The sequence below is a fragment of the Formica exsecta genome, unplaced genomic scaffold (genome assembly GCF_003651465.1).
Source record: "Formica exsecta isolate Colony F162 unplaced genomic scaffold, ASM365146v1 scaffold346, whole genome shotgun sequence".
NCBI classification, from domain to species: Eukaryota; Metazoa; Arthropoda; class Insecta; order Hymenoptera; family Formicidae; genus Formica; species Formica exsecta.
This window is the reverse complement of record NW_021850713.1, coordinates 50,742-62,159: the sequence shown is the minus strand read 5'-3', so window position 1 is coordinate 62,159 and position 11,418 is coordinate 50,742.

Below are 11,418 nucleotides of genomic sequence, written 5' to 3'. Positions count from 1 at the left end.
GACCAATCAGGACAAGGAAAACTAAAATTTCTTTGTCCTGATTGGTCAAATTTCAATCTTGAATCTTGAATCTCAATCTTCAATGCGTAGTCTGATACTGGCTTTACAGAGCTCAGTGCTTAGAACATATATAAATGGAAGGAGAATAGCAGGCTGAAAAATGTCGAAGGAAGTGAGAAAGAAATCGTAGTTGCCTCTCTCTTGTGAGTTACTTTGCTCAAAAGTGCGCATGCGCGGCCATATGTGTGTACTACTTAATGGCACCCTAAGGAGAGTTATCTCGATAGTGTAGAAAGGAAAAAAGTTGGTCACGAAAAATGTTTCCTATTACATGGAGCGCGGAAACGCGGAAGAGAATTGTAACTAGAAAAGTAACTATTCCGCGTTTCCGCGAATTGAGTCGTTTCTTTCCGCACATTTGAGCGGAATCCGCGGGATCCGTTACCGTCTCAACAAAACTCAACAAAAGTGTATAGAAAATATAAAAACTTTATAAATGGATGGTCCTGTAAGTATTTGAATGCTTTTTAGTACTTAATAAACATAGTAGCTTGTTATTTTTGGAGACATTCTGAGATAGTTAAAATATTTTTCAGGATCTCCCAATCGCATCTTCACAAGTAGATTGTCGCTGTCACGAAGAAGAAGTCTTCTTGTTTCAGTAAAAATAGGCCGTACCCATATTTTACGGTTTTTTTTGCCTTGCAGTTTCTTGTAACGCAAATATAAAATATACATTGAGATAACCTTTTTCATAGTTATCTCTGCATATCTCATCGGTTCATCCCGTGCTTGTATGAGATACTTCATAATAATCATCAATATGATATTTGGATCCATTATTATACTGTTACTTTTAAAATAATAAAATAATCGAAATATATAAAAACGTTCTCCTTCACTCGTCTCCAAAATTTGATGGAATATACTGTATCCACTTAATATTTGACGCGCTCGTTCCGCGAATGTTTTTTCCTTATATTACATGAAGCACAATTTGCGCGGAAAAGCGGAACGATATGGTAACAAATAAATATTTTTATTCATTTTTTAACATTGTTTTCACTTAATTAATTGTAATTTTCATTAATATGCTTATCTTTTTAGCTTATCTATTGAATATAAGCATTTTAATCAATAAATATCGTTAAAAATTAATATTTTATAATTTTCCGTTCCGCTTTTCCGCTCAAAATCTGCTCCATGTAATACAAGGCAATCAAAACAGACGGAACGGAACGCGGGAATCTGGTTACTATTCTCTTCCGCGTTTCCGCGTTTCCGCGTTTCCGCGCTCCATGTAATGGCACCCTAACTCTTCCTTCATTTTATTGGTTTTATTGGTCGTTTTTTATTATCGTGTACATAAATATTGAAACGGATGCGTTCTTATTGGAAATATTGATTAAAAATGTTAAATAAGTTAAATAAGTTTTAATGCGGTTTTAACTCTTGAAATAATGACTCGTGATTGGTTGCACATTGGTCCGCGGTGCGCTCATTACGCTCCATGGGGATGTAAGGACTTGGAATCCATGTTGCAAAAACTGCGGAACGCTCGTGATTGGTTCCGCTCTCGTTCCGCGTTATTTTATTTTATTTTTTTTTGTTCAGCATAAAAGTATAAAATGGTGGACGTGACCAGAGGGCCATCTCGTGCCTACTATTTACATTATAACCTGTGATGGCCGAAACTATGAATTCTTATCTATCTTAATGCTTATTTTACTTATCTTGTAACTAAATATATATATATTTTTTATATTTATTTTTATATGTAAATTCTTATCTATCTTAGTGCTTGTCTTGTACCTAAACGTATATATATTTATATGTAAATATAAACTATATATTCCCTTTGCTAAAATTAAAAACAAGTGGTAAAACTGTACTAATATCAGGAATTCAGCATAAACTATCAAGTCAAAAAACGCTTAAACTATATATATATATATTATATATACATTACAAACTTTTACTTTTAGTCTTATGATAAAATTGTCTAATGGTAAACGAAGTTTCTTATCCTAAAATAGTAGGAGTCTAAACTATCATATATCTATATTTATTTTTGAAATAAAACTGCCTAAGATAGATGCAGTTGTGTCATTGATATTTACCAATAGCGATTCAATGGGATGAGGCAGAAAACCACGGACCTGAGTTAGGTTTTTTATTAGACATTTTCTTTGTTTATTATATCTGTTGCACTGCTAAAAAATATGGTTAGCCAACTCTGAAATCCCGCAAACTGGACATAATGGGAATGGGACAATGTGAAATCTTGCCAGGCTTTCCTTTAGCGATGAATGACCGCATCTTAGTTTACATAGGGATACTATTTCTCTTCTTGAAAGATCCACCTTTTTAAACCATGTGTCTCTATTCCTTATAAAATAGTTTTCGAAATATATTTTGCCCCTTTCCTTATAGCTGTAATTTCGCACCATTCAAAAAATTTAATATAGAGTTCATCTTTAAAGAAATTCTTTACGTCACCAAGTGGGATACCATGGCGACAATCCCTACCACTGATGCCAGTTTTGAGACGCTGCCACAGCCACAGCGTGTGGAGGGGATAACTCACACAAGCGTGAACCGTGTACGTGTAATGCGCAGAACGCTCTGCGCATTACATGTACACGGTTCACGCTTGTGTGAGTTATCCCCTTCACACGCTGTGGCTGTGACAGAGTCTCAGAATTGGCATCTCTGATCCCTACCACAATGGGAAACTGATTTTGCTCTTGCATCTGCCAGCTCATTTCCGATGATTCCGCAATGGCTGAGAATCCAGATGAGTTTGATCTTCTTACCTGCCATAGACAGGTCTCTAATTTTATTGATTTGGTAAATTAGATAGGACGAATTATTACCCCGAGGGTGATTTGCCAATGCAGAGAGGGCTGATTTTGAGTCCGAAAAGATCGAAGCTCGTGGAATATTGGTATCTCCTATAATTTTCAAAGCCTCTAAAATGGCCAAAGTTTCTAGAGTAAAGATAGTAAAAAATCCCGGTGCTTTTGTACAAGAAGACACAGACTCATCTAGCGTGACAGCAGCGTTTCCTGAGAATTCCGACCCCGGGACTCTGGATCCATCCGTATATAAACAAACAGAATTTCTAATTTCATCCTCAAAAATGTCAAAGAAGAGCGATTCGCAATTCGAGTCTTTATCGAAGTTTAGGCCTGTTGTTAAGTCCACTTCTGGTATGAAAACTGTAGATGCAAATTCTGTTTTATAACATAGAGGAATGCAATCCTTTTCCAGAAATTTCATTTTTTCTGAGATACTTCTAAAGGTCCTAAGTAAAATAGGATCTTTCAATGGGCACAATGTTCCTAATCCTCTCTGTTGAACGTCTGCTACCTCGTTCCATTCTTCTAAAATTTTAAGTGGTTAAAGGGTGATTGGTTTGAGTAAATACTCTTGATAAGAAGCTTCTACATAAATATTCTGTTCTTAGGTAAATGGGAGGGTCCTTCGCTTCTCTCAGGATAAAGTTAGTGGGAGATGACAATCTAAGGCCCATCGATAACCTAAGGGCTTTAAATTGAATCCTATCAAGTCTAACTCTCTGTGCCTTCGTGATTCCATTGAAGAGGAAACTTCCATAGTCTATACGGGATCTAATAAGAGCGATGTATATAATTCTAAGGAGTCTAGAATCCGCTCCCCACCAAGTGTGTCTAAGACCACTTATTATTTTAAGCGGGCATTGACATCTATTCCACATATCATTGATATGAGGATTCCAATCCAGTCTAGAGGTGAGATTAAGTCCCAAGAAACGCATTTGATTAGAGGTTTTAATTCTGGTGTTGTTTATTTTAAGGTACTGGTTGTTTCCTATCCGAGAACGGGATCTAAGATCAAAGATACAGAACTTTGTTTTTTCCGTAGAAAGTTCTAAACCCAGTTCGTCTAATTTATTTTTAATATTAGTTATTGCTGTCTCCAGACATACTTTTCCTATTTCGATATTTTTTTCATTACAGAAGATAGCAATGTCATCTGCATATTGGATTATCTGACAGTTATCAGGACAGCAATCTTGAAGATCTGATACATAAATGTTGTATAGAAGAGGACTAAGAACACTGCCTTGTGGAACACCCCTATAGGCCCATCGACTTTCGTCTATCTCATCGAATCTGCAAAAGACTCTTCTAAAAACAGTCATATAGTGAATGAACGACAGAATCCTTATTGGAAGGTTATACCTCTTTAGTTTGTTTATTAATATATCGCTAAGAACATTATCATATGCTGATTTGATATTCAGAAATGCTGCTGCCGTAAATTGTTTACGGTCTTTGGCAAGCAGAATATTCGAACATAATATCGAAAGGTTGTCTATGCAGGACTTACTCCGTCTGAAGCCGAACTGCGATTTCGGGAAAGCGTGTGTCACTTCTAACCACCAATTAAGTCTGTTACATATTATTCTTTCCATTATCTTACACAAGCAAACAGATAACGAGATAGGTCTAAGGCCGGTATTCATAGTCCGTTCTTATATTCAAGATCGTCTTAAGTACGATCTTAAGATACTATGCGGCCATTTCATTGGTTGAATGGGATCTTAAGACGACCCAAGACCACACTTAAGACGATCTTGGATATAAGAACGGACTATGAATACCGGCCTAAATTTCTTTCGAGATTCGTCCTTCGGTATGAAGAAAACCAAGTATTCCCTCCACTCCTCCGGATAAATCTGAAGGTGGAAAAATCTATTATATATTTCAAGCAGGGTGTCCTTGGCCGATTCCGGAAGACTTGATATAATAAAATAATATATGTCGTCTACGCCTGGACTCGACTTATTATTTGCCTGTTCTATCGCTAACTGTAACTCCTCCTTTGAAAAAGAAGTGGCCAGAAAAGAATCATAGTCAGTCTCTTCTAATCCCGATCGATTCGGATTACATTTTTTTAAATCCGTTTTAATCAACCATTTTCGGCAGGGAAGAGATTTGGAGGACTAACAGAGGTCCATGGTGGGAACAAAGAGTCAATTTGATCTACTATTACTTCGAGGACATAAGGGTCGTACTTATTGGCCGTTTCTGAAAAATTTAGACGATTTTTAAAACATTTGATTTTCTTCCAAATGTATGATGGATTGGAGTCTTTTCGTAAGTTATTACAAAATTCTAAAAAATTGTCTTTTTTGGCTTTCTTAAGCCCGACTCTTGCTCTTGCCTCAGCTTTTTTGTATTCCAAAAAATCTTCTCTTGATTTCGAGAGTTTAAATTTGCATAGGGCAGCTCTTCTATTTTTTATAAGACAGTCACATTCTTCGTCCCACCATGGACAGGGCGGCAACAAAACCCTCCCGTTCTTACCCTCCTTCCCAACGGCCGAAGAGGGCCTCGGGTGAGGACCCCTTGATCGTCCTGGAGTAGCCGTTCGAATACTGATGTAATACTAGCTGTGAAATTTTTGTAACAACTTTGTACGTCAAGAGGTTCCTTAAATCCATTTTCGAAATCCGACATGAGGCTGTTCAGAGTATTCCTAAAGGAATCCCAGTCGGTCCTCTTAGAATACAGTCTTTGACACTTCCTTTGAGTGAATCTTTGCTTAGCTAACACCTCTAAGAATATAAATATCGGGTAATGGTCACTTCCCCATAATTCCTGACTAACCTCCCATTTTGTATTTACCGCGAGTGAAGAGCTTATGATTGATAAGTCCAGAGAAGATTCTACACATTTGGAGAGATCAAAGTGCATAGGTTCGCTATTATTAAGAAGGACTAAGTCAACGTCCAACATAGCTTCTAACAGTAGAAGTCTATAATCCTCTCTAAGATTGAAATCCCCTCCTATAAACACCCTACTCTGGAACTGACTTAAGAACCCAAGCCAGTCGCGAGAATTCAGAGTCGGACCCCTCGGGGGTTTGTATATTGAGACTATAGTTAAGCTCCCTTGAGGGGTAAATAATTTAATTGCACAAACCTCTTCCTTGGCAGTTATTTATAACGTTAATTATTTGGTACCTTAAGCTCGATCTTATGAGGATGAGTACACCTCCACCAGACTGCCCAAAACGATCTTGCCTCACCACATCAAATCCCTTAATGCAAATTTTATCCATAAGTGCTAACCAAGTCTCTGACATAATAAACAAGTCAAAATTATTTGATCGGAATAGTAATTCTGGAATTTTAGATTTTATACTTCTCGCATTCCATTGCGCAATCCGTAAAGAACCTGACATTATTGTTTTGAAGGAGTTTTAGTATTCTTAATATGCAATTTTACTGTATTAATAATTCTTTGCGTTAAAAGATCCTGATCTTGAATAAATGGTATGAATTCCCACAAGATGATCAAAATTTTGACAGGAAATTTTGTCTATCTTCTCTTCCAGTGTAGAAGGCGATATGGAAACTCTTTTCTGTGAGGAACTGCCTGTTCTGGTTGGCCAATTTGATATTGGTCTACTTATTACTGTGTTGGTGATGTCTGATGTTCCTCTCAGGATGGGAAAATTCTTGGTGTCCTTGATCAGGTTCTTCTGTATTCCTGAAGTGGGGATTGTCCGTGCCAAGACTGTTTTCCTTGCTTCTATAAATGAGATATTGTCCAAAGCCATTGTTTTATTGATTTCTGCACTAACTTGAAACTTTGGGCAGGTTCTATCCAAAGTTGAATGATCCCCTGAACAATTAATGCATTTCTTTTCCTTGGTACAGCGTTTATCCTTGTCCTTTTTGATTTGATACGCTTCGCTGCATATTAGACATCTCTGCTGTGCTTCACACCCTTTGCTGATGTGCCCTATACGTCCGCACCTGAAACATCTCCTCACCTGAGGGATGTAAATCGAGACTGGAACTTTTGCTCTCCAAATCTTGATATCTTGTGGAAGATTCTGACCTTTAAATTCTATGCAAACAGACTGTGAGTTGATCCATTTTCCTGTGCTTTGTTCCTTCCCCTTCAGTCTAAAAATTTTGTTAAAACCATCCTGGACATATTCAGGATGATCCTGAGGACGTTTTGTGCTGTCTGGGAATGCCCTTGTTATCTTCTTTCAAAGCATCTGTTAGTTCCTTGTCTGTTACGTTGGTTGGAACTCTCTTGATTACCTCTTTTCTTAATAATTTGAATCGTGGAATGTAAGAAATGAAGCCCATATTTGTTAGTACCTCATTCTTTGTAGCTTTATTTGCTAAAGCACTCGTATCAAAGGTAACTTTCCATGAATTACGAGCGTGTTTTGCAATGTATTTGAAGTTTACCTTAGCTTTAGTAATCCGCCGAGATGCTTCCAGATACGAGAGTGGTCTGGCCTCCTGGTTTCCATTATCCTTTACATATTTAATATAAACAAAGAAAGGCGGCTGGCTTCTCTCCGTATACATTGCGCGATCCTCTTCCGTGTTTGATTCGCTCCCAGATTCAATCCTTGGGTCTTTTGATTGCTTCCGGAAATTTTCCTTGATAGTATCTTTATCTGATTCCATTTTATTCTTTTTTTTTCTTTCCTTTCACTATCTTATTAACTGATTCAATTTCCTTTGTCTCTGATAAACGTGAGGATGATTCTTCTGTAATCTCCTTTCTTTGTCTCTTTCTAGCATATTTTTTATGCATTATAATTTCCAATACTTCCTCCTTAGAAATCTTGTTATTAATATCTGTCTTTTGTTCATTCTCATACTCCATATCGCTATTAAAGTCCGAATCAGACAGCGGGAGGGGTTCTTTCCCTCCCGCCATCTTCGCTAATGGGAGGTTATCTTCTATTCTCTAGCTATTGAGAGCAGTAATCGATTAATATCCACAGATGATTCTTTATTACCAAAGAGAGATAGATTAATCTTTCCCTTTTAGGTATGCTTTCTCAATTACAGTATTGCTATTTTTAACTAATACACACTTAGAGCGCAGCTAAAAGGCCATCGACCGGAAACCTCCCAGATCCCGAGCGCCTCTCCGTTCCGCGTTATGCTATTCTGCTGCATGGGTTCGCACCTTGAGAGCGGCCATCCCAGCGTTTTTCGTACGATAGCTTTTGGTCCCGTACAGCAGCGCCTCTACGTCCATTTTACAAACGCTTGGAACTACATGGCCACGTCCACTTTCCGTGGCATGATAAAACAACCAATTGGTTCATGTCCGTGCTACATCCACTTTTTGATATTGTCGATACTGGTAGTACACTAATCGCTAGCCAAAGAGAGATGATTGCGCTGTCTTTGTCTCTCTTTCATCGCATATGTATGTAGCGTCCGTGAAGATACAAAACCGATACATTGAGCACACGGATGCGATTGTTGGGAGATAATGTCAGACAAGAAGCGACAATCGCGTGCTATCCTTGTTCCTCTAGTGTAGCGTATCGCTTTACGACTAAGATACGAGTAGGTACAATTTTAACTATAATTTAAACATATATATCTACATATGTATATACACAAGTATAAAATTCTCATAAAGTGGGCGCTTATTAGCCTTGTTGCATTACTGCTCACGAAAGATCAGAAAGCATTTTCAGGCCGTATTTCGGCCGTAAAGCGATACGCTAGAGTGAATAGCACGCGATTGTCGCTCCTTGTCTGACATTATCTCCCAACAATCGCATCCGTGTGCTCAACGTATCGGTGTGTGCCTTCACGGACGCTACACACATACGCGATGAAAGAGAAACTAAGACAGCGCAATCATCTTTCTTTGTCAAACGATCAGTGTATTACCAGCAACGACAATATCGAAAAGTGGATGTAGCACGGATATGAACCGAGACCGACGGTATCGAAAAGTGGACGTAGCATGGACATGAACCAATTGGTTGTTTTATCATGCCACCGAAAGTGGACGTGGCCATGTAGTTCCAAGCGTCTGTAAAATGGACGTAGAGGCGCTGCTGTACGGGACCGAAAGCTATCGTACAAAAAACGCCGAGATGGCCGCTCTCAGGCTTCTTCTTCTTCTTCTTTCTTATCGTGGCCACATCCGATCTAATTGGATCGGTATAATCCGACCAAAAACAGGTTGGGAGTAACAAATGAGAGTAACAAATGGAAAGATTCCTCTAAAGGAGAGGAAGAAACTCAAAAATAAAGTCCAAAGGACACACGCGTAACGTGTCTAAACACGTCCGTTCCCGTCCGTGGGCGGCAACGGACTCTCTCAGGCTTCTCTATAAACATAGTATATCTAGACCGAGCGTTTGCCTTTATTTAAGGAGTGGGGGTAAAGATGCACGTCGAAAAGGACATACTCTGTTTCGTGCCCCTTGCGTTCTCTCTCGCTCGCACGTAGCATGACGAAAGAGAGCGCTATGCAATGTGCGAGCGAGAGAGAACGCAAGGGGCACGAAACAGAGTATGTCCTTTTCTACGTGTATCTTTACCCCCACTTCTTAAATAAAGGCAAACGCTCGGTCTAGATATACTATGTCTATGGAGTACGCTATGTTACGTGCGAGCGAGAGAGAACGCAAGGGGCACGAAACAGAGTATGTCCTTTTCTACGTGCACCTCGGCTTCCACTCCTCAACACTCGGTCTAGATATGCTATGTCTATAGGCTTCTCTCTGGTCAAAGTAAGGTCAGGGTGGTCAAACCACAGACCTCTATATAATACTAGACCGCTAACTTCCTTATAGCGTTTTCGAATGAACGGGTTAAGGTACAATTTCATGGTGTCGCTTGTCGCAGCGATGAATGGTCACGTGACCGAATGCTTAGGCCATTTACATGAGTGACAGTCGAAGTCAGCGACATATGAAATCACGTGACTCATTTGTCGCTGAATATTAGGGTGCGAACTCATGCAGCGGAATAGCGTAACGTGGAACGAGAGCATGACCAATCGCGAGCGTTCTGCAGTTTTCGCTACGCTCACGATTGGTCCGCTCTTGTTCCGCGTTACGCTTTTCCGCTGCCATGGGTTTGCACCCTTAGAGACCCTCTAATCAGATGTACGTATAAAAGTAGTAAATAACAGAACGCAATCTTAATTTATATTTAAATTTTAGAATTTGTTCCTTTTAACGTATGAAAAATATCCCTAACATATCCTATAGAAATCCTTAAGATGTTCCACAGGATCTCCCTGGATTCTCCAGAGGCTAGTGTACGGCTATCATTTACTCTTCCTCAGGACATCCAGAGGAGATCCGAGGATTAAAATAGGATATCCTCAGGATATCCTACATGTATGTCCTGGATGCCCTTTGGACGTCTTAAGGACATCCTTGTGCTGTCTGGGTAGTGTACGGCTATCATTTACTCTTCCTCAGGACATCCAGAGGAGATCCGAGGATTAAAATGGGATATCCTCAGGATATCCTACATGTATGTCCTGGATGCCCTTTGGACGTCCTAAGGACATCCTTGTGCTGTTTGGGTAACTTTTTCCCTAGGGCGGAAACGTGAAAAGTGAAAAATATTAGCATTGAAATCAATGGCAAAATTTTTCACTTTTCACTTTTCCGTTCTAGGGGAAAAGTTACATGATCGATACCCAGACTACGGCCGGTATTCATAGTCAGTTCTTATTTCAAGACCGTCTTAAGTAATGTCTTAAGATGCTAATACGGCTCTGTGATTGGTTTAGGACATCTTAAGATTGTGCTTAAGACGGTCTTAAATATAAGAACTGACTATGAATACCGACCTACATATCAAAGATTGAAATTTGACAATCAGGATAAAAAAAACTAAAATTTCCTTGTCCTGATTGGTCAAATTTCAATCTCAATGCATAGCCTGATACGGGCTTTAAGGGTGCCGTCCCATGTCAGTCGGAAATTCGGAAAACGGAATCTCGGAAAAGTAATAGAGTGAGGATCAACCAAACAAAATTATTTGAAGAAATAGCGATTTATTTAACTTGAAGACTATAGGTATGTAAGTTATGCTCTTCAACGTTTATTGCAATATTTTAGTTAAATACAAAAGATTATCGGAATTGAATTTGTATGTGTATAAGAAGAATGTCATTATTAATAAATAATTGTTTGATAAGTATTCATAAATATTCAATTTTCTATCATATAAATAGTTAAAAATTATCGGTCCGGAATTTTTGTGGCTGATTTTCCCATAGACTAATATTTCCGGAATTCGGCTAATATTTCTGAAATCGAAAAATTTATTTTTATCGTTTTATGATAACAAAATAATTACTATAGTAGAAGAATCCATAAAAAAGTAAAATTTGCATGTATTTTTCATTATAACAGAAGGTAATGAAGAAATGTTCTAAATTAAAAGACGATTCGAGATTAAAATAGCATTCCGTTTTCCGTAAAAGTCACTCCATGGGAAACGAGGCCACCACAAAGTCGGATTGGCAAAAGAATAATCATAGCAAGCAAATATATAATTAGTATTAAATATTAAATAAATAATTTTTAAATAAAATTATTTATAATAATAAAATTATT